The sequence below is a fragment of the Callithrix jacchus genome, chromosome X, assembly GCF_049354715.1.
Source record: "Callithrix jacchus isolate 240 chromosome X, calJac240_pri, whole genome shotgun sequence".
NCBI lineage: Eukaryota > Metazoa > Chordata > Mammalia > Primates > Cebidae > Callithrix > Callithrix jacchus.
This window is the reverse complement of record NC_133524.1, coordinates 60,272,394-60,298,398: the sequence shown is the minus strand read 5'-3', so window position 1 is coordinate 60,298,398 and position 26,005 is coordinate 60,272,394. Positions and strand designations below refer to the sequence as shown.

Here is a 26,005-nt window from a genome sequence, read left to right as displayed (position 1 = left end):
CATGGCTAGCCAATTTTCCCAACACCATTTGTTAAACATGGAATCCTTTCCCCATTGCTTGTTTTTGTCAGGTTTATCAAAGATTGTATAGTTGTAGATATGTTGTGTTGCCTCCGGTGCCTCTGTTTTGTTCCATTGGTCTATATCTCTGTTTTGGTACCAGTACCATGCTGTTTTGATTACTGTAGCCTTGTAGTATAGTTTGAAATCCGGTAGTGTGATGCCCCCCGCTGTGTTCTTTTTGCTTAGAATTCACTTGGCTATGCGGGCTCTCTTTTGGTTCCATATGAAGTTCATGGTGTTTTTTTCCAGTTCTGTGAAGAAAGTCAATGGTAGCTTGATGGGGATAGCGTTGATTCTGTAAATTACTTTGGGCAGTATAGCCATTTTCATGATATTAATTCTTCCTAACCATGAACATGGAATGTTTCTCCATCTGTTTGTGTCCTCTCTGATTTCGTTGAGCAGTGGTTTGTAGTTCTCCTTGAAGAGGTCTCTTACGTTCCTTGTGAGTTGTATTCCAAGGTATTTTATTCTTTTTGTAGCAATTGCGAATGGCAGTTCGCTCTTGATTTGGCTTTCTTTAAGCCTGTTATTGGTGTAGAGGAATGCTTGTGATTTTTGCACATTGATTTTATATCCTGAGACTTTGCTGAAGTTGCTTATCAGTTTCAGGAGTTTTTGGGCTGAGGCAATGGGGTCTTCTAGGTATACTGTCATGTCGTCTGCAAATAGAGACAATTTGGCTTCCACCTTTCCTATTTGAATACCCTTTATTTCTTTTTCTTGCCTGATTGCTCTGGTTAGAACTTCCAGTACTATATTGAATAGGAGTGGTGAAAGAGGGCATCCTTGTCTAGTGCCAGATTTCAAAGGGAATGCTTCCAGTTTTTGCCCATTCAGTATGATATTGGCTGTTGGTTTGTCATAAATAGCTTTTATTACTTTGAGATGCGTTCCATCGATACCGAGTTTATTGAGGGTTTTTAGCATAAAGGGCTGTTGAATTTTGTCAAATGCCTTCTCTGCGTCAATTGAGATAATCATGTGGTTTTTGTTTTTGGTTCTGTTTATGTGGTGAATTACATTTATAGACTTGCGTATGTTGAACCAGCCTTGCATCCCCGGGATGAATCCTACTTGATCATGATGAATAAGTTTTTTGATTTGGTGTTGCAATCGGCTTGCCAATATTTTATTGAAGATTTTTGCATCTATGTTCATCATGGATATTGGCCTGAAGTTTTCTTTTCTTGTTGGGTCTCTGCCGGGTTTTGGTATCAGGATGATGTTGGTCTCATAAAATGATTTGGGAAGGATTCCCTCTTTTTGGATTGTTTGAAATAGTTTTAGAAGAAATGGTGCCAGCTCTTCCTTGTGTGTCTGGTAGAATTCGGCTGTGAACCCGTCTGGACCTGGGCTTTTTTTGTGTGGTAGGCTCTTAATTGCTGCCTCGACTTCAGACCTTGTTATTGGTCTATTCATAGTTTCAGCTTCCTCCTGGTTTAGGCTTGGGAGGACACAGGAATCCAGGAATTTGTCCATTTCTTCCAGGTTTACTAGTTTATGCGCATAGAGTTGTTCGTAATATTCTCTGATGATGGTCTGAATTTCTGTGGAATCTGTGGTGATTTCCCCTTTATCATTTTTTATTGCATCTATTTGGTTGTTCTCTCTTTTATTTTTAATCAATCTGGCTAGTGGTCTGTCTATTTTGTTGATCTTTTCAAAAAACCAGCTCTTGGATTTATTGATTTTTTGAAGGGTTTTTCGTGTCTCAATCTCCTTCAGCTCAGCTCTGATCTTAGTTATTTCTTGTCTTCTGCTGGGTTTTGAGTTTTTTTGATCTTGGTCCTCTAGCTCTTTCAATTTTGATGATAGGGTGTCAATTTTGGATCTCTCCATTCTCCTCATATGGGCACTTATTGCTATATACTTTCCTCTAGAGACTGCTTTAAATGTGTCCCAGAGGTTCTGGCACGTTGTGTCTTCGTTCTCATTGGTTTCGAAGAACTTCTTTATTTCTGCCTTCATTTTGTTGTTTACCCAGTCAACATTCAAGAGCCAGTTGTTCAGTTTCCATGAAGCTGTGCGGTTCTGGGTCTGTTTCTGAATTCTGAGTTCTAACTTGATTGCACTATGGTCTGAGAGGCTGTTTGTTATGATTTCAGTTGTTTTGCATTTGTTGAGCAGTGCTTTACTTCCAATTATGTGGTCAATTTTAGAGTAGGTGTGATGTGGTGCTGAGAAGAATGTGTATTCTGTGGATTTGGGGTGGAGAGTTCTGTAAATGTCTATCAGGTTTGCTTGCTCCAGATCTGAGTTCAAGCCCTGGATATCCTTGTTGATTTTTTGTCTGGTAGATCTGTCTAGTATTGATAGTGGAGTGTTAAAGTCTCCCACTATTATTGTGTGGGAATCTAAGTCCTTTTGTAAGTCCTTAAGAACTTGCCTTATGTATCTGGGTGCTCCTGCATTGGGTCCATATATGTTTAGGATCGTTAGCTCTTCTTGTTGTATCGATCCTTTTACCATTATGTAATGTCCTTCTTTGTCTCTTTTGATCTTTGTTGCTTTAAAGTCTATTTTATCGGAGATGAGAATTGCAACTCCTGCTTTTTTTTGCTTTCCATTTGCTTGGTAAATCTTCCTCCATCCCTTTATTTTGAGCCTTTGTGTATCCTTGCATGTGAGATGGGTTTCCTGGATACAGCACACTGATGGGTTTTGGCTTTTTATCCAATTTGCCAGTCTGTGTCTTTTGATTGGTGCATTTAGTCCATTTACATTTAGGGTTAATATTGTTATGTGTGAATTTGATACTGCCATTTTAATGCTAAGTGGCTGTTTTGCCTGTTAGTTGTTGTAGATTCTTCATTATGTTGATGCTCTTTAGCATTCAGTGTGATTTTGGAATGGCTGGTACTGGTTGATCCTTTCTGTGTGTAGTGCCTCTTTTAGGAGCTCTTGTAAAGTAGGCCTGGTGGTGACAAAATCTCTGAGTACTTGCTTGTTCGCAAAGGATTTTATTTTTCCTTCACTTCTGAAGCTCAGTTTGGCTGGATATGAAATTCTGGGTTGAAAGTTCTTTTCTTTAAGAATGTTGAATATTGGCCCCCACTCTCTTCTGGCTTGTAGTGTTTCTGCCGAGAGATCTGCTGTGAGTCTGATGGGCTTCCCTTTGTGGGTGACCCGACCTTTCTCTCTGGCTGCCCTTAGTATTTTCTCCTTTATTTCAACCCTGTTGAATCTGACGATTATGTGCCTTGGGGTTGCTCTTCTTGCGGAATATCTTTGTGGTGTTCTCTGTATTTCCTGCAATTGAGTGTTGGCTTGTCTTGCTAGGTGGGGGAAATTTTCCTGGATGATGTCCTGAAGAGTATTTTCCAGCTGGGATTCATTCTCTTCGTCCCCTTCTGGTACACCTATCAAACGTAGGTTAGGTCTTTTCACATAGTCCCACATTTCTTGGAGACTTTGTTCATTCCTTTTTGCGCTTTTTTCTCTGATCTTGGTTTCTCGTTTTATTTCATTGAGTTGGTCTTCGACTTCAGATATTCTTTCTTCTGCTTGGTCAATTCGGCTATTGAAACTTGCGTTTGCTTCGTGAAGTTCTCGTATTGTGTTTTTCAGCTCCTTTAATTCATTCATATTCCTCTCTAAGGTATCCATTCTTGTTATCATTTCCTCGAATCTTTTTTCAAATCTTTTTTCAAGGTTCTTAGTTTCTTTGCACTGATTTAATACATGATCTTTTAGCTCACAAAAGTTTCTCATTATCCATCTTCTGAAGTCTAATTCCGTCATTTCGTCACAGTCATTCTCTGTCCAGCTTTGTTCCCTTGCTGGTGAGGAGTTTTGGTCCTTTCTAGGAGGCGATGTGTTCTGGTTTCGGGTGTTTTCCTCCTTTTTGCGCTGGTTTCTTCCCATCTTTGTGGATTTGTCCGCTGGTCGTCTGCGTAGTTGCTGACTTTTCGTTTGGGTCTCTGAGTGGACACCCAGAATGTTGATGATGAAGTATTTCTGTTGCTTGGTTTTCCTTCTACCAGTCTAGCCCCTTCGCTGTACGACTGTTGAGGTCCGCTCCAGACCCTGCTTGTCTGGGGTGCACCTCTAGTAGCCGTGGCACAGCGAGGGATGCTACCAGTTTCTTTTTCTGCTCTCTTTGTCCCAGGATGATGCCTGCCTAATGACAGTCTTTTGGATATAGAGGGGTCAGGGAGCTGCTTGAGGAGACAGTTTGTACTTTATAGGGATTTAATTGCTGAGCTGTGCACTCTGTTGTTCATTCAGGGCTGTTAGGCTGCTATGTTTGATTCTGCTGCAACAGAGCTCATTAAACAACCCTTTTTTTTTTTTTCAAATGCTCTGTGTTGAGGGGTTTGGGCTTTATTTTTGGATGTCCGATCAGGTGTCCTGCCCAGCTCAAAGGCAGACTAGCCACTGTTTGGCTGCCGAGGCTCCGCCCTGCTGTTGTGTGATTCGCGCTGTTCCTGCCGGCTCTGCTGTGGTCTCCGCCACGCCCTGCGGTGGAGTCTCTTCGTTGTAGCGTGTTGCCTCAGCAACGGCAGGCTGCGTCAGCAGTGGGCGTGTATCTCAGTAGGGACGGGTTGCCTCGGCAACGGCTGGCTGCGTCAGCAGTGGGCGTGTATCTCAGTTGGGGCGGGTTGCCTCGGCAACGGCTGCCTGCCTCAGCAGTGGGCGTGTATATCATTTGGGGCAGGTTGCCTCCGTAGTGGTGGACGCCCCTCCCCCACAGAGCGTCTCGGACCGTCTGCCCGGGATAGTTTGAAATCGCAGTTTTGTTCGTCCCACTGGGTATCCCAAGCGATCTGTCCTTGCAATCCCCTGGGCTGGGCTACTGTGCAAGTCTCGTTCAGTCTCAAGTCCAGCCCTCTCAAGTCTCAGGTTGCCGGTTCAACAAGGCACCCGGACAAGCGTGCCCTGTGGGGATTGCTGGGTAGGGCTGGCCGCCGCCGCCGCGGCTGCCGGCTTTGCCAGGCAGACCTACTGCCTGGCGTCCCGTGTCTTTTTATACTTGGGAGTTTCCCCGTTCTGTGGGCAACAAAGATCAGTCTGGAAATGCAGCACTGACTCACCGTTTGCGAATTCAACGCGGGCTCCAATCCTGGGTTGTTCTCACAGCGCCATCTTGAGTCCCCTCTCCTGGCTAATTTTTTGTATTTTTTTTTTTTGAGACGGAGTTTAGCTCTTGTTATTCAGGCTGGAGTGCAATGGCACGATCTCGGCTGACCACAACCTCCACCTCCTGGGTAGGCAATTCTCCTCCCTCAGCCCCCTGAGTAACTGGGACTACAGGCACGTGCCAACACACCCAGCTAATTTTTTTGTATTTTTAGTAGAGATGGGGTTTCACCATATTGACCAGGATGGTCTCGATCTCTCGACCTCGTGATCCACCCGCCTCAGCCTCCCAAAGTGCTGGGATTACAGGCGTGAGCCACCGCGCCTGGCTAATTTTTTGTAGAGACAGGGTTTTGCCATGTTGCCTAGACTTCTTTTTGATACTCCATCAAAACTTTGTCTTTCTTGAACTTTGGACCTTTTACTCTTGCATATTATAACATCATACATTGTTCATTTAGAAAATAGTGGTACACTGAGATCTTCTAAATGTTGATACATTTGATTATATGGTATCAAAATGTATTCATCAATATTGCCATCAGTCTTATCAGAATATTCTTGGAAAGCAGTGGTGGATTCAGGTTTTCTGAAATTCTGTTTTTTATTCAAAAGCTTGCATTTTGTTAGCAATTTTATTATTGAATTTTATTATGGCTTGTTTTCCTTGAAATGACAGAATCTCATTTTTTTGAGAAAATGTCTGCCAAAAACCCAAGTTGCAATAACATTGTTTGTCAGTCATCCTTTCAAGTAAAAATGGTATTCCAGTAAAGTGGTCAATTCACTTCAGGACTTAGTCACATGAGGGTTTTTGTCTCAGGCAGTCTGTAGGAATGCTCATGTATATTTCCCTTTTCGTCACTTGAAATACTAAAAAGACAAGGATTTGTCTTTATTAAAAATCAAGGATTAAGATGTAGTCAAATTTTCACGGCTTCATCATAGACATTCTTTTTATTTCTGAGACAGGGCCTTGTTTTATCACCCAGGCTGGAGGGCAATAGCATGTTCAAAGCTCACTGCAGCTTTAAGCCTCTTGGTGCAGTCAGTCCTCTTGCCACAGCCTCCCAAGTAGTTGGGACTATAGGCATACATCCACCATGCCCAACTAATTTTTGTATTTTTTGTAGAGATGGGGCTTTACCATGTTGCCCAGCCTGGTCTTGTCTTGTCCAGGTTCAAGTGGTCCTTCTGCCTTGGTCTCCCAAAGTGCTAGGACTCTAGGCACAAGTCACCATTCTCAGTCTTACTGTAGACATTCTTAAATGAAACTGACCCTTTGATGCTCTTCCTTTTTAAACCTCTCCTGTGCATAGTGAAGAATACCATGACTACTAGTAGTTTGGTGTTACTGCCTTTATTTGTGCTAAAGAACCAGCATTTTTACCCACCATTGTATCTGCACCCTTACAGCATATGTCATCATGTTAGTATTCTTGTAAAAATAGTTTGGCTAGCCAGTTTTCCCGACACCTTATGTAATATCAGATTAAATATAAAAGTCAACATCAAGACAAAAGTATGCCAAATTGCAGGGTCTTTATTGCCAGCAGCCACGGAGGACTCACGTCTCTCTAACCCATGGCTTTGAGCTCAGGAAAAGCAGGGTTTTTAAGCTGAAATACTACATACTGGTTTTAGGACCAAGAGGGTGAGGGGGATGCAGGGCAAGCAACTTTACAGAAGCTTATTCTGGCAGTTACTGATAAGCAAAAACAAGCAGTTTTACATAGTGGGCATTTTTCAAAGCAAGCTAGCTGTTTTTATTTACAGAAGCCAAGGTCAGCAGTTACTGCAAGGAGAATGGGGCAGCAGTTACGACTTATTTTTGGAAAAACAGCTTTATCTTGTATAAAATGGCGTTGCTCAGGTTCTAACTCTAGGCCAGCTATAGCACACTTACACTAAAATTAACTCCAGATGTATTAAAGACTTAAACATAAGACCTAACACCATAAAAACTCTAGAACAAAACCTAGGCAAAACCATTCAGGACATAGGCATAGGCAAGGACTTCATGACTAAAACACCAAAAGCATTGGCAACAAAAGCTAAAATAGACAAATGGGACCTAATTAAGCTCCAGAGCTTCTGTACAGTGAAAGCAACAATCATTAGAGTGAACCAGCAACCAACAGAATGGGAAAAAATTTTTGCAATCTACCCTTCTGACAAAGGGCTAATATCCAGAATCTACAAAGAACTAAAACAGATTTACAAGGAAAAAACAAACCCATCCAAAAGTGGGCGAAGGATATGAACAGACACTTTTCAAAAGAAGACATATATGAGGCCAACAAACATATGACAAAATGCTCATTATCACTGGTCATTAGAGAAATGCAAATCAAAACCACATTGATATACCACCTCATACCAGTTAGAATGGTGATCATTAAAAAATCTGGAGAGAACAGATGCTGGAGAGGTGTGGAGAAATAGGAACACTTTTACACTGTTGGTGGGAGTGTAAACTAGTTCAACCATTGTGAAAGACAGTGTGGCGCTTCCTCAAGGACCTAGAAATAGAAATTCCCTTTGACCCAGCAATCCCATTACTGTGTATATACCCAAAGGATTATAAATCATTCTGTTATAAAGATACATGCACACATATGTTTATCGTGGCACTGTTTACAATAGCAAAGACCTGGAACTAACCAAATGCCCATCGAGGATAGACTGGACTGGGAAAATGTGGCATATATACACCATGGAATACTGTGTAGCCATCAAAAACGATGAGTTTGTGTCCTTTGTAGGGACATGGATGAACCTGGAGACCATCATTCTTAGCAAACTGACACAAGAACAGAAAATCAAACGCCCCATGTTCTCACTGATAGGTAGGTGTTGAACAATGAGAACACATGGACACAGGGAGGGGAGCATCACACACGGGGGTCTGTTGGGGAAGGGACTGGGAAGGGACAGCGGGGAGTGGGGAGGTTGAGGAGAGATAACATCAGGAGAAATGCCAGATAAAGATGACGGGGATGGAGGCAGCAAACGACATTGCCATATATGTACCTATGCAACAATCCTGACCATTATCTGCATGTGTACCCCAGGACCTAAAGTACAATGAAAAAAAAAATAGTTTGGACTTGGGGTCTGAGGGCCCCACTTTGGGAACCACTGAAATAGGTACTTAGACTTACTATATATCATATCTTTTCATCTACAGGATTAAAAAAAGATTTCATAATTTTTGTAATTTTTTAAATGTGGTTTTGAGCGGTTTCAGTCCAGAGCAACAACACGTATGTTTCTTGGCTTATGCTGAAGTTTACTAGGGAAATAATAAGCTAATAGAATGAGGTTCTAAATCTCTTTGCAGTTTCTTTAGCCTGAGGAAAAAGAAACCTGGCCGGGCGTGGTGGCTCATGCCTATAATCCAAGCACTTTGGAGGCTAGGGCGGGTGGATCACCTGAGGGCAGGAGTTTAAGACCAACCTGAGCAACATGGTGAAACCCCGTCTTTATTAAGGAAAAAGAAACCTAAAAACTAAAACAGTAAAAATGGTCCAGATGGTATATTCCCAATCTGTGCTGAAGAATTTGAAGAAGAAAATGCAACACTCAATAAGTGGTGTTACTTTAAGAAAAGGATTAATTGTGAAGAGTTTCTCTTTTAGCCTATAAAGAGATTTGGGACACAGTAAGAGTTAGAGGAATGAAAATAGTAAGATAATCCATTATTGAATAGGTATATTATTAATGATGTCCTCCTTCAATACAACTTCTTTCTTTTTTTTAAAAAAATTCTTTCTATTTCTTCTTTTCTTTTTTTAAAGATGGGGTTTCACCATGATGGTCAGGCTGGTCTTCAACTCCTGACCTCAGGTGATCCACCCACCTCAGCCTTCCAAAGTGCTAGGATTACAGGCGTGAGCCACCACGCCCTGCACAACTTCTTTCTTAAAGAACATTTCCGCATGAGGGAGCTGCTCTGAATGGAGCAGGAGGGGAGGTGTTTAGGAGAAAGTGGGGGCTTTGGGTGTCAGGAACCATCTGACGGGTAAACAGAGGGGGTTAGTAGCTGCTAGCGAGGGGCTCAAGGCGTGCGTGTGTGAGGGAAGAGGGAGAGCCAGAGAAGGGTGCCTCAGAGGTGACTTTTTCTCAGCCTGTGAGCCTTCTTCCCAGGGCGCCATAAATGCCCCCAATTTCCCAGCTGCTAAAGGAAGAGGAAGATCTTAGCAAAGCAATGTCTCAAGATGGCACTTCTCAGTTCCAAGAAGTCATTCGGCAAGAGCTAGATTTATCTATGAAGAAGGAACTAGAAAACATACTCACCACAGCATCCTCACATGAGTTTGAGCACACTAGAAAAGACCTGGATGGATTTTGGAAGCTATTTCATTGATTTTTGCAAGAAAAGGGGCCTTCTGTGGATTGGGGAAAAATTCAGAGACCTCCAGAAGATTCTATTCAACCCTATGAAAAGATAAAGGCCAGGGGCTTGCCTGATATATATCTTCTGTGTTGAACAAACTAGTGGTGGTGAAACTCAGTGGTGGTTTGGGAACCAGCATGGGCTGCAAAGGCCCTAAAAGTCTTATTGGTGTGAGGAATGAGAATACCTTTCTGGATCTGACTGTTCAGCAAATCGAACATTTGAATAAAACCTACAATACAGATGTTCTCCTTGTTTTAATGAACTATTTTAACACAGATGAAGATACCAAAAAAATACTACAGAAGTACAGTCATTGTTGTGTGAAAATCTACACTTTTAATAAAAGCAGGTACCCGAGGATTAATAAGGAATCTTTACTTCCTGTAGCAAAGAATGTGTCTTACTCAGGGGAAAATACAGAAGCTTGGTACCCTCCAGGTCATGGTGATATTTACGCCAGTTTCTACAACTCTGGTTAGCTTGATACCTTTATAGGAGAAGGCAAAGAGTATATTTTTGTGTCTAACTTAGATAATCTCGGTGCCACAGTGGATCTGTATATTCTTAATCATCTAATGAACCCACCCAATGGAAAATGCTGTGAATTTGTCATGGAAGTCACAAATAAAACACGTGCAGATGTAAAGGGTGGGACACTCACTCAATATGAAGGCAAACTGAGACTGGTGGAAATTGCTCAAGTGCCAAAAGCACATGTTGATGAGTTCAAGTCTGTGTCAAAGTTCAAAATATTTAACATAAACAACCTATGGATTTCTCCTGCAGCAGTTAAAAGACTGCAGGAGCAGAATGCCATTGACGTGGAAATCATTGTGAATGCAAAGACTTTGGATGGAGGCCTGAATGTCATTCAGTTAGAAACTGCAGTAGGGGCTGCCATCGAACGTTTTGAGAATTCTCTAGGTATTAATGTGCCAAGGAGCCATTTTCTGCCTGTCAAAACCACATCAGATCTCTTGCTGGTGATGTCAAACCTCTATAGCCTTAATGCAGGATCTCTGACAATGAGTGATAAGCGGGAATTTCCTACAATGCCCTTGGTTAAATTAGGCAGTTCTTTTACAAAGTTTCAAGATTATCTAAGAAGATTTGAAAGTATACCAGATATTCTTGAATTGGATCACCTCACAGTTTCAGGAGATGTGACATTTGGAAAGAATGTTTCATTAAAGGGAGGGAACTGTTATCATTATTGCAAATCATGGTGGCAGAATTGACATCCCACCTGGAGCAGTATTCGAGAACCAGATTGTATCTGGGAACCTTCACATCTTGGACCACTGAAATGAAAAATACGGTGGACACTTTAATAATGGGCTAGTTTCTTATAATGAAATGTTCTCTAGGATTCTAAAATAGGCAGATACTTTGCTATGTTACTGTACCCTGCAATGTTGATTTTTAAAGTAGAGTTTTCTGCAGTATGCTTTTTAGTCTAAGAAAAGCACAGATGGAGCAATACATTCCTTCTTTGAAGAGGATCCCAAAAGTTAGTTCATCTTAAAGTGCAATATTGTTTAATCTTAAAACTGGAGTAACTCTTGAAGATCTTTAACAGAAGCCTCAATGATGGTCACTCTGATGCTTGTGATTTCAAAAATAAAGCAGTGAAGCAAAAAAAAAATTGGTAAAATGCTTTAAAAATACTCAAGTTTCTGTGGCTTCAGCTATAAATCAGATTATAGTCCTTAGAGCAGTGTTTCTTAAAATTGTTTGTGCAAAATTGTTTTCCATGACTTGAACCTAGTTATTCTGAAGCTTATATATAATAATAATGGCCTTTCCCTGATTTATAAAAGAAAACCATACAGAGTAACAGAATAAATGTCTGTTAGTGGGTGAAAGCACATAATGATTAGTTTATTAGCTTTTTTTAAAAAATCACATTTAAAAAATATAGTAACGGCATTTCTTGGTAGTGCTTGGAATAGATAGAAATATTGGAATTTTATGGTGTTTGAATTAGTTATCTATTGCTCTGTAACAAATTTAGCAGCTTAAAGAAACAAACATTATCTCATAGTTCTGTGGGTCAGGATTCTGTGCAGTTTACCTTGGGTTCTCTGGCTTGGCCTCTCACCAGGCAGTGAAGGTGTTGGTGGCAGCTGTGATCATCCCAAGGCAGGATAGGGAGAGAATCCATCTCCAAGCTCACTTAGGTAGATGTTGGCAGGATTCATCTCACAGGCTGTTGGACTGGGTCTCCATTTCTAATGGCTATTGGTCAGGGGCCTTTTACAATACCTTGTGAATAGGGTACCTCATCACATGGCAACTGGCTTCCATCAGAGGGGCAATGGAAAGAGTAGGAGAAGGATGAGCAAGGCAGGCATCATAGTCTCTTTGTAGCTAATCTCAGAAGTGATGGTATGATTTTTGCTGTATTCTCTTTGTAAGACGTGAGTCACTAGGTCTAGGGAAAGGAATTTTACAAGGGTGTGAATGCCAGAGGTGAGGGTGATCGAGGCCATTTTGAGGCTGCCTACTAGTGTTGAAAAAAATTGTTGACTTCTATGAGCTGTAGCAGCAGACAGTGCTATGCAAGGAGAATGGCTGTCTCAAAACTCCAGTTCCTCAAATGGGCTTTCATGTGTTGCCTTCCCCCCCATACATTTTGTTTAAATCCATTGTCATCTTGCCATTTAGTGGTGTGGTTTAATTGCATATTTGGGTTAGTCTGTATGTAAATGTTTAACAGGTTGTTTCTGTTTTAGACAGGAATCCTATCCATCTTCTTCACCAATATAGTTTGTGGACTCTGATGACCCAAATCTGACATAAGTTCTGGAACATCTAGAATATACTAAGAACAACAATTTGGCAAGAAAATAAGCCAAGCTATTTTCTCTTTTCCTTGTGAATATTATATATAGGAATTAAATGTTAAGAGATAATATGATGTAAAAGCATGATTAATGATTATAATCTTGGAATTAAAGACTAGGTTTTTTTTTAAGTCCTTCAAATTCTATTTACCACCTAGTTTCTCTTTTTTAATTCCAACATGTATAACCTTAATTTGGATTACAAATTAGGGATCTCTTTTTCCCTGAATTCTAACCATTAAATCAAGCAAGCATTTTTGGTAGAGACCACTAGCCAAGGTGGGAAGTATAAAAAGGTCCATGGTAGAAGTGAAGGGAGAGATGGGTAGAATGACACCAGAACTAGTATTAGGGAATCACCTTTTTTTCCCAAGGGTCTGTAAGTCTGCAGTAAAAGTCAAAGGTATTCAAATAGAAAGTTTTATTTTTGTTTTTAGTATATAAAGAAATACAAGTTTCCATGTTGCAAAAAATTTTAAAACCTTTTTTTCTTGATTACAAAACTCATGTAAACATTGTATAGAAAATTAGTAAAATATAGAAAGGAAAAAAAGAGAAAAAATTAAAATCCCCCCATAATTTTTCTACCTAATATAACCACTATTGACATGATGATTATTTTCTACCAGTATATATTTTTTCTTTGCTAGTAAAATACATACACCTTTATACATACGTTAAAATAGTTGAGGTCATATTCTATATAGTTTTATATCATTTTAAAAACATTTACTGGCTGGGTGCTGTGGCTCATGCCTGTGATTCCAACATTTTAGGAAGCCGAGGTGGGTGGGTCACTTGAGGCCAGGAGTTCGAGATCAGCCTGGCCAATGTGTTGAAACCCCATCTCTACTAAAAATACAAAAATTAACCAGGCATGGTGGTGCATGCTTGTAATCCCAGCTATTTGGGAGGCTGATGTAGGAGAATTGCTTGAACATGGGAGGTGGAGGTTGTGGTGAGCCGAGATCACACCACTGCACTCCAGCCTGGGCAACAGAGTGAGACTCTGTCTCAAAAAACAAAAGCAAAAACAAATTACTGTAGTTTCCCATGATGTAATAAAGTCTTTATAGAAAAATAAGCATCATTATTTTCGTCTGACATGATTGTTTATCTAAAAATATGCAGAGGAACCAACTAAAATAAAAAAAAGGTTTTAAGATTACCAGTTAAAAGCTCTGTTATGTAAAAATCAATAGCATTTGGGGAGAGGAGAAGATGGCGCTATAGGAGCAACTCAGGATTGCAGCACCCAGTGAAAGCGCAAAGGGTGAGTGGACGCCGCATTTCCAGACGGATCTTTATTGCCCACAGACCAGGAGAATCCCAGGTGTAGGAGCCCCACGGGCCACCAGCACTTCTGTTTTGGCCAGTGCAGCTGTTTCGGCTGGAGCCACAGCGCGGCAGCATTCCGTACAAAATACACTGGTCTGGTTGCCCTGTTAAACCGGCAATTTGAGATTTGGGAAGGCAGATTAGCACGTTCATCTGATTAAATGGGACTTAAACAGTAAGCCAGGCCAGGAGATTCCCGGGCAGCGACGATGTTTCAGCTGGCACAGTAGGTCGCTGCACGGGAAATCACAGATCCCAGTGCCATTTCAGCAGGTGACTGGAACACCTGGGAGAGAGTCAACTGTTCAACTTAAAAAAAAAAAGAAGGTTCTGAAGCAGGGAGCCAGGTGATCAGGCTCGGCAGGTCCCACCCCGACAAAAACAAACAAAACAGCAATTGGAAACGCTTGGGGTTGAGAGTTTCCATGGGAAGCACAGCTGAACCCAGGACGGTGCAGCTTGGTGGGGGAGGGGCATCCGCCACTACCGAGGCACTCCACCCCTACAGAGGTACTCTGCCATTGCTGACAGCCTGCTGTTGCCGAGGCAACTCGCCATAACAGAGAGTCCGCCATTACAGAGGCAGACCACCATCACCACGGCAGTTCTAACCACACCCATATAAACAGGACTACAGGAAATTACACATGGCAGCAGGGTGGAGCCCATGGCAACAGGGCGGGGCCCACGATAGCAGGGTGGAACCCATGGCAACAGGGCAGAGCCCAGAGCAGCTCAGCATAGCCTCTGCAGGCAGGCAGTGACTAGACTGCCTACTTGCTGGGTAGGACAGTGCAACAGATACTCATAAAGAAAGCCTTAACACCCCGAGACAGATCATCTGAAGAAAAAAAGGGGTTTTATAAGTTCTGCTGCAGCAGACTTAAATGTATCTGCCTAACAGCCTGGAATGAACAATGCAGCTCACAGCTCAGCACTTGAGCTCCTATAAAGTACAGACTGTCTCCTCAAGCAGCTCCTTGACCCCCGTATATCCAAAGAGTCACCTCACAAAGGACTGATCACACCGATATTTGGTGGGCATCATTCTGGGACAAAGATAGCAGAAGAAGAAACTGTCAGCAACCCTCACTGTTTTGAAGCTGCTACAGGTGTTCCCCAGGCAAGCAGGGCCTGGAGTGGACCTCAGCAGTCCTACAGCAGAGGGGCTAGACTACTTGAAGGAAAATTAAGAAACAGAAATACTTCACCATCAACAATCTGGATGTCCACTCAGAGACCAAATCGGAAAGTCAGCAACTACTCAGATGACAGGTGGATAAATCCACAAAGATGGGAAGAAAAGAGCACAAAAAGGAGGAAAACACCCGAAACCAGAACACCTCACCTCCTACAAGGGACCACAACCCCTCACCAGCAAGGGAATAAAGCTGGATGGAGAATGAGTGTGATGAAATGACAGAATCAGACTTCAGAAGGTGGGTAATGAGAAACTTCCATGAGTTAAAGAACATGTTCTAACTCAATGCAAAGAAACTAAGAACCTTGAAAAAAGATTTGAGGAAATGATAACAAGAATGGACAACTTAGAGAGGAATATGAGTGAATTGATGGAGCTGAAAAACACAACACAAGAACTTTGCGAAGCATGCACAAGTCTCAACAGCCGAATTGACCAAGCAAAAGAAGGGATATCAGTTGTCGAAGATCAACTTAATGAAATAAAACAAGAGGCCAAGATTAGAGAAAAATGTGCAAAAAGGAATGAAGAAAGTCTCAGAGAAATGTGGGACTATGTGAAGAGACCTAATCTACAATTGATAGGTGTACCTGAATGTGATGAAGAGAATGAATCCAAGCTGGAAAATACTCTTCAGGATATTATTCAGGAAAATTTCCCCAAAATAGGCAGGCCAATATTCAAATCCAGGAAATAGAGAGAACACCACAAAGATATTCCGCAAGAAGAGCAACCCCAAGACACATAATCGTCAGATTCACCAGGGTTGAAATGAAGGAGAAAATACTAAGGGCAGCCAGAGAGAAAGGTTGGGTCACCCACAAAGGGAAGCCCATCAGACTCACAGCAGATCTCTCGGCAGAAAGCCTACAAGCCAAAAGAGAGTGGGGGCCAATATTCAACATCCTTAAAGAAAAGAACTTTCAACCCAGGATTTCATATCTAGCCAAACTAAGCTTTATAAGTGAAGGAAAAATAAAATCCTTTGTGAACAATCAAGTACTCAGAGATTTTGTCACCACCAGGCCTACTTTACAAGAGCTCCTGAAAGAGGCACTACGCATAGAAAGGATCAACCAGTACCAGCCATTCCAAAAACATACCAAATGCAAAAGAGCATCAGCAAAATGAAGAATTTGCACTAACTAATGGGCAAAACAGCCAACTAGCATCAAAATGGCAGTATCAAATTCACACATAACAATATTAACCCTAAATGTAAATGGGCTAAATGCACCAATCAAAAGACACAGACTGGCAAATTGGATAAAAACCCAAAACCCATTGGTGTGCTGTATCCAGAAAACCCATGACAAATGCAAGGATACACAAAGGCTCAAAATAAAGGGATGGAGGAAGATTTATCAAGCAAATGGGGAGCAAAACAAAAAGCAGGAGTTGCAATTCTCATCTCTGATAAAATAGACTTTAAAGCAATAAAGATCAAAAGCGACAGAGGAGGACATTGCCTAATGGGAAAAGGATCGATGTAACAAGAAGAGCTAACGATCCTGAATATATATGGACCCAATACTGGAGCACCCAGATATATAAAGCAAGTTCTTAATGACTTACAAAGAGACTTAGACTCCCACACAATAATAGTGGGAGACTTTACACTCCACTGTTAATGCTAGACAGATCAACCAGACAGAAAATTAACAAGGATATTCAGGACTTGAACTCAGACTTGGAACAAGGAAACCTGATAGACAGACATTTACAGAACTCTCCACCCGAAATCCACAGAATATACATTCTTCTCAGCACCACATCACACCTACTCTAAAATTGACCACATAATTGGAAGTAAAGTACTCCTCAGCAAATGCAAAACATCTGAAATGATAACAAACAGTCTGTCAGACCATAATGCAATCAAGTTAGTACTCAGAATTCAGAAACTAACTCAGAACTACACAGCTTCATGGAAACTGAACCACTGGCTCTTGAATGTTGACTGGATAAACAATGAAATGAAGGCAGAAATAAAGAAGTTCTACGAGACCAATGAGAACAAAGACACAACATACCAGAATCTCTGGGACATATTTAAAGCAGTCTCCAGAGGAAAATGTATAGCAATAAGTGCCCACATGAGAAGAGTGGAGAGATCCAAAATTGACACCCTATCGTCAAAATTGAAAGAGCTAGAGGAGCAAGATCAAAAAAACTCAAAACGTAGCTGAAGACATTAAACAACTAAGATCAGAGCAGAACTGAAGGATATAGAGACACGAAAAACCCTCCAAAAAATCAATAAATCCAAGAGCTGGTTTTTTGAAAAGATCAACAAAATAGACAGACCACTAGCCAGATTGATAAAAAAGAAAAGAGAGTAACCAAATAGATGCAATAAAAAACAATAAAGGGGAAATCACCACAGATTCCACAGAAACTCAAACCATCATCAGAGAATATTGCAAACAACTCTATGCGCATAAACTAGTAAACCTGGAAGAAATGGATAAATTCCTGGACACCTGTGTCCTCCTAAGCCTAAACCAGGAGGAAGCTGAAACTATGAATAGACCAATAACAAGGTCTGAAGTTGAGGCAGCAATTAAGAGCCTACCACACAAAAAAAGCCCAGGTCCAGATGGGTTCACAGCCGAATTCTACCAGACACACAAAGAGGAACTGTTACCATTCCTTCTGAAACTATTCCAAATAATCCAAAAGGAGGGAATCCTTCCCAAATCATTTTATGAGACCAATATCATCCTGATACCAAAACCCGGCAGAGACTCAACAAGAAAAGAAAACTTCAGGCCAATATCCATGATGAACATAGATGCAAAAATCTTCAATAAAATACAGGCAAGCTGATTACAACAGCACATCAAAAAGCTTATCCATCATGATCAAGTAGGATTGATCCTGGGGATGCAAGGCTGGTTCAACATACGCAAGTCTATAAACGTAATTCACCACATAAACAGAACCAAAGACAAAAACCACATGATTATGTCAACTGATGCAGAGAAGGCCTTTGACAAAGTTCAACAGCCCTTTATGCTAAAAACCCTCAATAAACTCGGTATTGATGGAACATATCACAAAATAATAAAAGCTATTCATGACAAAGCAACAGCCAATATACTGAATGGGCAAAAACTGGAAGCATTCCTTTTGAAATCCGGCACTAGACAAGGATGCGCTCTCTCATCACTCCTATTCAATATAGTACTGGAAGTTCTAGCCAGAGCTATCAGGCAAGAAAAAGAAATAAAGTGCATTCAAATAGGAAAGGAGGAAGTCAAATTGTCTCTATTTGCAGACGACATGATAGTATATCTAAAAGACCCCATCGTCTCAGCCCAAAAATTCCTGAAACTGGTAAGCAACTTCAGCAAGGTCTCTGGATACAAAATCAATGTGCAAAAATCACAAGCATTCCTATATACCAGTAACAGACTGAAAGAGAGCCAAATCAAGAATGAACTGCCATTCACAATTGCTACAAAGAGAATAAAATATCTAGGAATACAACTTACAAGGAATGTGAAGGACCTCTTCAAGGAGAACTACAAACCACTGCTCGACGAAATAAGAGAGGACACAAACAGATGGAGAAACATTCCATGTTCATGGTTAGGAAGAATCAATATGGTGAAAATGGCCATACTGCCCAAAGTAATTTACAGACATAGCGCTAATCCTATCAAGCCACCAATGACCTTTTTCACAGAACTGGAAAAAACTACCTTAAACTTCATATGGAACCAAAAGAGAGCCCACATAGCCAAGTCAATTCTAAGCAAAAGAGCACAGCAGGAGGCATCACACTACTGGATTTCAAACTATACTACAAGGGTACAGTAATGAAAACAGCATGGTACTGGTACCAAAACAGAGATATAGACCAATGGAACAGAACAGAGGCATCAGAGGCAACACAACATATCTACTATCATACAATCTTTGATAAACCTGACAAAAACAAGCAATGGGGAAAGGATACCCTGTTTAATAAACGGTGTTGGGAAAACTGGCTAGCCATGTGCAGAAAGCAGAAACTGGATCCCTTCCTGACACCTTACACTAAAATTAACTCCAGATGGCTGAACGACTTAAACATAAGACCTGGCACCATAAAAACCCTAGAAGAAAATCTAGGTAAAACCATCCAGGACATAGGACTAGGCAAGGACGTCATGAACAAAAGACCAAAAGCATTGGCAACAAAAGCCAAAATAGACAACTGTGTCCTAATCAAACTCCACAGCTTCAGCACAGCAAAAGAAACAGTCATTAGAGTGAATCGGCAACCAACAGAATGGGAAAAAATTTTTGCAGTTTACCCATCTGACAAAGGGTGATATCTAGAATTTACAAAGAACTAAAATAGATTTTTAAGAAAAAAACTAACAAACCCATTCAAAAATGGTCAAAGGATATGAACAGACACTTTACAAAAGAAGACATACATGAGGCCAACAAACATATAAAAAAATGCTCATCATCACTGGTCATTAGAGAAATGCAAATCAAAACTACATTGAGATACCATCTCACGCCAGTTAGAATGGCGATCATTAAAACATCTGGAGACAGCTGATGCTGGAGAGGATGTGGAGAAATAGGAACACTTTTACACTGCTGGTGGGAGTGTAAATTAGTTCAACCATTGTAGATGACAGCGTGGCAATTCCTCAAGGACCTAGAAATAGAAATTCCATTTGACCCAGGAATCCCATTACTGTGTTTATATCCAAAGGACTATAAATTGTTCTACTTTAAGGGCACATGCACACAAGTGTTCATTGCAGCACTGTTTACAATAGCAAAGACCTGGAACCAACCCAAATGCCCATCGATGATAGACTGGACTGGGAAAATGTGGCACATATACACCATGGAATATTATGCAGCAGTCAAAAATGATGAGTTCGTGTCCTTTATATGGACAAGGATGAATCTGGAGAACATCATTCTCAGCAAACGACACAAGAACAGAAAATGAAATACTGCATGTTCTCACTCACAGGCAGGTGATGAACAGTGAGAACACATGGACATAGGGAGGGGAGCACTACACGGTGTCTATTTGGGGGAATAGGGGAGGTACAGCCAGGGTGGGGGGAGCTGGGGAGGCATAGCATGGGGAGAAATGCCAGATGTGGGTGAAGGGGAGGAAGGCAGCAAATCACACTGCGACATGTGTACCTATGCAACTATGTTGCATGTTCTGCACATGTACCCCAAATTTTAAAATGCAATAAAAAAAAATCAATAGCGTTTCACAATTTTAGCTATAATCACATAGAAGATATAGGGATACAGTATTTTTTCAAGTATTTCAACAAAAATTACATACCTAGGAATAAACTTAGATGTGTGGGACTTTCATCAAGAACACGACAATTTTGCTGGGTGAAATGAAAAATTTTCATTCTATATTCCTGAATGAGTAGATTTCATAATAGAAATATGTCAGTTATCACCATGTCTTTATATTAATTCATAAATGTAATTTCTGTTGGGTACAGTGGCTCATGCCTCCAATTCCAGAACTTTGGAAAGCTGAGGCAGGAAGGTCACTTGAGCTCATGAGTTCAAGACCAGTCTGGGCAACACGGTGAAACCCTGACTCTACAAAAACAAACAAACAAAAGAACCAAAACCAAAAATTAGCTGGGTATGGTGGCACACACTTGTCCTAGCTACTCAGGGGGCCGAGGTCGGAGGATCAGTTGAGCTTGGGAGGCAGAGCTTGCAGTAAGCCTTGATTGTGCCTCTGAACTCCAGACTAGGTGACAGAGTGAGACCCTGTCTCAAAAAACAATAATATATATATTATATATATATATTTATATATTATATTTATATATTATATATAAATATATATTAATATAATATAATATATTAATATATATTATATATATATTTTATATATTTTATTTTATTTCATATATATATATAATAAATTTCAGTACAGATCTCAGCAGATTTATTTTTGGAACTTGACAAAATGACTCAAACGTTTATTTAAAAGAGTAAATGATAAAAAATAATAAAGAATTGACTTGTTCAACTGGGTGTTAAAATAAAATATTGTGTACCCTGGCCCAGGCAGATAGAGGCAATGGAAATTTAGAAACAGAGTCATGCAAATGAGAATTTAGTATAAGGTAAAGGTGGTATTTTAACTTAATAAGAAAAGGATAGCTTATTCTGTAAATAGTCTTAGGAGAACTGACCATTTGAGGACATTTGAGTCAACTCTGATTTTTGTCAAAATAAGTTATAGTTGGTTTAAACACATCTAGTTTCAAAAATAATAGAAGGATGGGTATGGTGGCTCATACCTGTAATCCTAGGCCGAGGCAGGTGGATCGCTTGAGGTCAGGAGAGGTCAGGAGTTCAAGACCAGCCTGGCCAACATGGAGAAACACTGTCTTTATTAAAAATACAAAAATTAGCCAGGTGTGGTGGTGCATACTTGTAATCCCAGCTACTTGAAAGGCTGAGGCAGGAGAATTTCTTCAACCTGGGAGGCAGAGGTTGCAGTGAGCGAAGGTTGTGCCACTGCACTCCAGCCTGGGCAACAGAGCAAGACTGTCTTAAAAAAAATTATTTGATTTGCATCTCTCTGATGACCAGTGACGATGAGCATTTTTTCATATGATTGTTGGCCTCATATATGTCTTCTTTCGTAAAGTGCCTGTTCATATCCTTTGCCCACTTTTGAATGGGCTTGTTTGTTTTTTTCCTGTAAATCTGTTTGAGTTCTTTGTAAATTCTGGATATCAGCCCTTTGTCAGATGGGTAAACTGCAAAAATTTTTTCCCATTCAACCATTGTGGAAGACAGTGTGGCGATTCCTCAAGGCCTTAGAAATAGAAATTCCATTGGACCCAGCAATCCCATTACTGGGTATATATCCAAAAGACTATAAATCGTTCTACTATAAGGACACATGTACACAAATATTCATTGCAGCACTGTTTACAATAGCAAAGACCTGGAATCAACCCAAATGCCCATTGATAATAGACTGGATTGGAAAAATGTGGCACATATACACCATGGAATACTATGCAGCAATCAGAAATGATGAGTTCGTGTCGTTTGTAGGGAAATGGATGAATCTGGAGAACATCATCCTCAGCAAACTGACACAAGAACAGAAAATGAAACACCGCATATTCTCACTCATAGGTGGGTGATGAAAAATGAGAACACATGGACACAGAAAGGGGAGTACTAAACACTGGGGTCTATTGGGGGGAAAAGGGGAGGGCCAGTGGGAGGGGGAGGTGGGGAGGGATAGCCTGGGGAGAAATGCCAAATGTGGGTGAAGGGGAGAAGCAAAGCAAAGCACACTGCCATGTGCGTACCTACGCAACGGTCTTGCATGCTCTGCTCATGTACCCCAAAACCTAAAATCCAATAAAAAATTAAAAAAAAAAAATATTTGGCCGGGCATGGTGGCTCACGCCTATAATCCCAGCACTTTGGGAGGCCGAGTCGGGTGGATCACAAGGTCAAGAGATGGAGACCATCCTGGTCAACAAGGTGAAACCCCGTCTCTACTAAAAATACAAAAATTAGCTGGGCATGGTGGTGCGTGCCTGTAGTCCCAGCTACTCGGGAGGCTGAGGCAGGAGAATTGCTTGAACCCAGAAGGCGGAGGTTGTGGTGAGCCGAGATCATGCCATTGCACTCCAGGGTGGGTAACAACAGCGAAACTCCATCTCAAAAAAAAAAAATTTAAGAGTTAAGGCTGAGGCTGGTCGCAGTGGTTAACACCTGTAGTTCCAGCATTTGGGGAGGCTGAAGTGCGAGGAATGCTTGAGCCTAGGAGTTTGAGATTAACCTGGGAAGCATAGCAATTGTCTCTCTCTCTCTCTCTCTCTCTTTCTCTCCATATATATAGATACACACACACACACACACACACACACACACAGAGATATATACACACACAAATAAAAGAGTTAAGGTTTGTGTGGAGAGCCATGAAGGTAAGAGGGAAAAATTAAAAGCTAGATGGACACATGTTCACATCTCCAGCAAAGGGGTTGATGGGAAAGAATGATAGACAGCTCTGTTACTGCTACCTCCTTTTAGGAAGTTTCTTCTGAAGATCTAAAGATAACAGTTTTATAATAGCAGAAATGAGTTATTTTTCAGTGTCTAAAATATTACATAAACATGTTTGTAAGGTTAAATGAAGTAGAATATAAAATTGGGCCTAGTTTTTTAAAAAGTAAATATATCAACATGGAGGAGAAAACAACTTACCTCCCACTCTTATAGTTTCTGCCAGTTTATCATAGCCTAGTATCTTGAGAGAATAAGCTATATGTCTTCACCTTTTTACACTGAACCCATTATAATCTGGATTCTGCCTTCATCGTTGCACTAAAATTTGTCTCCTAGTTGCCAAATCCAGTGGCTCCTCTCTTAGTCCCCAAATTGACCCTTCTGCCATATTTTGATACTGTTGATTGTTCCCTTGTTGAAACATTCCTCCATTCTTAATGTTCACCAATAAAGAGTTGGTTAAATAAAAATTATAGTATACAGATTTATAATAGAATATTCTGCTGTAGGCAAAAAAAAATTTTAACCAGTCTTTCCACAAGAGCATTTGCAAAGTTCTAAGATACATTAAATGAAAAAGCAAGGCATAAAATATTGTGTATAATCTGGTTCCTTTAGTACACAATGTAAAAAAGTCGATATGCTTGTTTATACTTCTTTCTTTTCTGGTGGGTACAGGAAACTGTTCATAGTAGGACACAATTTTAAAAAAATTGGCTTCTGTGCCAGGCTCTGTGATAATTGAGTATAGACAAATAAGGCATATCCCTGTCCTCTGGGAATTGATAAGTTAATGGGACTTCCATCAGATTTACTGTTTCATTTTTATCTTATCACCCTTTCTCATCTCCTCCGACCTCTTTTTACTTGGCCTACTTTCTTCTTTTCTCATTTAGTGCTTTGAATAATCTTTTACTCCCATTACTTTAGTCATGACCTCTGTTCTAGGGATTCCTAAATTCTCATTCATTTCCAGAGTTTCAAACCCATATATCTGTCTGCCAAGGTGGGCAGATTACCTAAGATCTGGAGTTCAAGACCAGCCTAACCAACATGGTGAAACCCCATCTCTACTAAAAATACAAAAATTAGTTGGGCGTGGTGGTGGGCACCTGTAATCCCAGCTACTAGGGAGGCTGAGTTAGGAGAATCACTTGAACTTAGGAGGTGGACTTTGAAGTGAGCTGAAATTGCACCACTGCACTCTAGCCTGGGTGACAAGAGCAAAACTTCCTCTCAAGAAAAAATAAAAAGGAAGACAGAGGGAGGGAGGGAGAAAGGAAGGAAGAAAAGAAAGAAGGAAGGGAGGGAAGGATATAGTTATCAAATAATTATGAGTCAGAGTTATAAAGTAGCCAGATGGTTTTGTGATAGGATTTGAGTGGAATGAAAATCTCAAGAGGTTAAATTCCTAAGAGGCAACTCTTCTCTCTTACTAACTATGGATTATTTTATTTTATTTTTTGAGACAAAGTCTCTCTCTGTCGCCAAACCCCAGGCTGGAGAGCAGTGGCGCAATCTCAGCTCACTGCAATCTCCGCCTCCCTGATTCAAACAATTCTCCTGCCTCAGCCTCCTGAGTACCTGGGACTACAGGCACACGCCACGATGCCCAGCTAGTTTTTGTATTTTTTTTTTAGTAGAGTCGGGGTTTCACCGTGTTGGCCAGGATGGTCTCGACCTCTTGACCTTGTGATCCACCCGCCTTGGCCACCCAAAGTGCTGGGATTATAGGCGTGAGCCACCGCACCTGGCCAACTATGGATTATTTTAAGTGTACCAGATACCGCTTCTCAAGATGTAATGTTATACTATAAATGTTATGGAGAGAAACTTCCCAAATGAATAGACTAGCGCTCACACTGAGAACAGGAATAGAGACTAGCCTATTTTGAGCCTGCCTTTAAACACACACACACACACACACACACACACACACATTTGCATTTCAGGAAGATATAAAAAAATATGTCCAACGGTAGCTGTAATCCCACCTACTTGGGAGGCTGAGGCAGGAGAATTACTTGAACCCAGAGGTGGAGGTTGCAGTGAGCTGAGATCATGCCATTGCACTCCAGTCTTGGTACCAAAGACCTTCAGAAATTTCAGAGCATAGTATGATGGTAAGAACCATCAAAACACCTTTCTGCATGAGAGAAGCCATCATTTAAATGAGAGTGATGCTCTTTAACACCAGGAAGGGTCTCTGTTAAGCAAGTGAGAGGTGGAAGGAGCTGTTGCCAGAGCTCACCAGGAGCATCTTGGTAACCAACTGCTGGCCCAGACCTTTCCTACTTACATGGAACAGTGGAAAGTGCCAACAGGGTTCTCACGACAAATGTCTTCATATTCCTCATAGATTCCCTGCTTTTGCCTGCTATTTGACATAGACCATCAACCAAAGTTTTGGCTTTCTGTTCTTCTTCCCATTCTTACCCAGCAGGGGGAGTCTATAGCTTCATTCAGGTTTGACCTCAGCAGCTAGAGGAAAAGGGGTTAAACAAAATAAATAAATTAGGGCCGGGCTCCCAAATCACTTTTAAAGATTCCAGCACTTTAAAAGTGCACTCTAGGAGTGCACTCTGGGAAGCTGAGGTAAATAGAATCGCTTGAACCCTGGAGGCGGAGGCTGCAGTGAGTTGAGATCACACCACTGCACTTTAGCGTGAGTGACAGAGTAAGACTCGTTCTCAAAAAAAAAAAAAAAATTAGAAGGATCACTTGAGCCTGGGACGTGGAGGTTGCAGTGAGCTGTGATTGTGCCACTGCATTCCAGCCTGTGCAACAGAGTGAGACACTGTCTCAAAAATAAAAAACCCCTAAGCACTGTGGATTAGAAATGAATAATTTTTCGGCTGGGCGAAGTGGTGCATGCCTGTAATCCCATCACTTTTAGAGGCTGAGGCGGGTGGATTACCTGAGGTCAGGAGTTTGAGACCAGCCTGACAAACATGAGAAAACCTTGTCTCTACTAAAAATAAAAATTAGCTGGGTGTGGTGGTGTATGCCTATAATCCTAGC

The 26,005-nt window shown here is 41.0% G+C and overlaps 1 protein-coding gene and 1 pseudogene across 47 annotated transcripts in view; both read left to right on the top strand.

Moving 5' to 3' along the window:
• The window catches only part of LOC128930681 (uncharacterized), a 159,307-nt gene that overhangs the window by 7,156 nt on the left and 126,146 nt on the right, over positions 1-26,005 (top strand). The gene's annotated exons all lie outside the window — the stretch shown is intronic.
• LOC144581005 (UTP--glucose-1-phosphate uridylyltransferase pseudogene) lies at positions 9,113-10,982 on the top strand (annotated as a pseudogene).